The 2,421-nt window shown below is 46.0% G+C and overlaps 1 non-coding gene across 1 annotated transcript; it reads left to right on the forward strand.

Moving 5' to 3' along the window:
* The first annotated feature begins 1,637 nt into the window (after positions 1 to 1,637).
* Trnas-cga lies at positions 1,638 to 1,712 on the forward strand. Its single transcript has one exon. It is a non-coding gene; the product is annotated as a tRNA-Ser (tRNA).
* Positions 1,713 to 2,421: the final 709 nt, after the last annotated feature.

Below are 2,421 nucleotides of genomic sequence, written 5' to 3' on the forward strand. Positions count from 1 at the left end.
CTCAGAGCCATAAGGGGCCACAGACGGTCGATATGAGTCAAATTACCGCCGCCAATTTGAATTTTTAGCCTTAGAAAACCATTTCTAGCAGAACTGTACGGAGACAAAGGCATCACAAAGGCACGCAAAGGCTACACCAGCCGACAATCGAAATAACGTCCAGGTACATCTACAGCTACATCCACACGTACAGGAGGTTTCAAAAATACATTGACAAACTTTGGAAACTGATTCGTTATACGAAAACAAGAAACTAAGTTCATATAAACGTACGTCCGAAAATGATTCTTTTTCGAGTTACCACTGAACCTCAAGTTCAACCGCTTTCAAGGTACTGTACAATCCAGAAAGTTCACCGACCTATTTACCTACCCAGCCGTTGAACTCATTGTATCCTAGATGACGTTTTGTTGTCAGGGACTCTTGTTTAGATTCGTCATTCGTCTGTCTTCAACGTGTCCATTGTGTACATGTACTACAGATTGTGAGTTAACTGAAAGTGCTCCGTTCAAACTTAGCAGGATATTCATATCGTGAGCAGGGATCCATGGTGTTTATGTACGGCCGTGCGATTGGTAATGGACACTAGGCTGCACAGCTGTATCAGATGGCGTTCCGAGATTGAAGACAACCGAGTCATCCTGCCGTTGGTGCTGTGTATCGTTGGGTTGCTGAGATAGAATCCTTTGCAACACAGGCTACTGACCGAGGAACACCAGGTGTTCCTCATAGGCCAGACCAGGAAGAGCATGTTCTACGGGCCCTCAAAGAAGAACCAGGTGTGAGCACAAGACAAGCGCTCCTGTTTTGTGGTGCATCTCCAAGTACAGCATGGAGGATACTTCACGAGCGACTCATGTATTTGTATTTTCTTCGACATGTGCAGGGCCTTACGTCTGCCTATCGCCCTACAAGGGAGAACTTTTGCCAGTGATTTGTTGCACAAACTGGCAATCCGTTGTTCGTCTCCTCAGTGGCAACGTCTGGAGGAGATGAAATAACAGATTTTCAGTGCCTATGGGGCCATCAGAATCTTGACGGTACAGCACAGACTAGACATTAGCATCAGCTTAAGATTAATGTGTAGGCTGGAATTGTTGGTGCTGTCTGGTAGGATTGTGAGGTCTCCCAGCATGTCTTACAGAAGCTGTCTCCAGGGACATTATTAAGGACACCTCGAAGACTTACAAGAAGACCAGAAACTCTTCATCGACTGTCATGGAAGCCTCCGAAATCTTTGGAAACCGTCAGGGGGTATTTGTAAGAGCGCGACAGACTATGATTTGACGGGTGCATGTGCGTTTAGAAGCAAGACGAGGACAGGTGTTGACGATCTCCAGTCGCCCAATCTATAAATTTTCAGAATGAGATTTTCACTCCGCAGCGGAGTGTGCGCTGATATGAAACTTCCTGTCAGATTAAAACTGTATGCCGGACCGAGACTCGAACTCGGGACATTTGCCTTTCGCGGGCAAGTGCTCTACCAACTGAGCACCCCAAGCACGACTTACGCCCCGTCCTCACAGCTTTACTTCCGCCAGTACCTCGTCTCCTACCTTCCAAACTTTACACAAGCTCTCCTGCGAAACTTGCAGAAACACTCCTGAAAGAAAGCTGTGAGGACGGGGCGTGAGTCGTGCTTGGGTAGCTCAGTTGGTAGAGCACTTGCCCGCGAAAGGCAAAGGTCCCGAGTTCGAGTCTCGGCCCGGCACACAGTTTTAACCTGCCAGGAAGTTTCATATCAGCGCACAGTCCACTGCAGAGTGAAAATCTCATTTTGGAAACATTCCCCAGGCTGTGGCTAAGCCATGTCTCCGCACTATCCTTTCTTTCAGGAGTGCTAGTTCTGCAAGTTTCGCAGGAGAGTTTCTGTAAAATTTGAAAGGTAGGAGACGAGGTACTGGCGGAAGTAAAGCTGTGAGGACTGGGCGTGAGTATAGATTTTCGTTAATAATCCGAAAACCAAGGATTTTCTTACTTGTTTATACGAAATTTTTTCTGTTTCTGATGTAAGGAAAATGTTCCCAGAGTTGTAAAATTATTTTTGAGATAACCTGTATACACCCCAAACCACCACACGGTGCATGGCTGAGGATACTTTACACCACAGCTAGTCTTTCCTCTCCTGTCCCACTCGTTAATGTTTCCTAAAAAGAACGTATTTTTTCGTCCAGGAATTCCCATTTGAGTTCATGTAGCATTTCCTCAATACTTATTTGTTGATCGAAACTGCCGATAAGATATGGGTATGGATCGCAAACACACGAGCAGCACTCAGGAATTGATTGCACAAGTGCTCTCTAAGCGGTCTCCTTTATAAATGAGCTATACTTCGCTAGATTTATCCCAGTAAACCCGAGCTAACCATTCGACTTCTTCACAATCGACGTCAAGTGCTCACTTACCTTGACATCGCTTTGT

This window comes from Schistocerca piceifrons, chromosome 6, assembly GCF_021461385.2.
Source record: "Schistocerca piceifrons isolate TAMUIC-IGC-003096 chromosome 6, iqSchPice1.1, whole genome shotgun sequence".
Lineage (NCBI taxonomy): Eukaryota > Metazoa > Arthropoda > Insecta > Orthoptera > Acrididae > Schistocerca > Schistocerca piceifrons.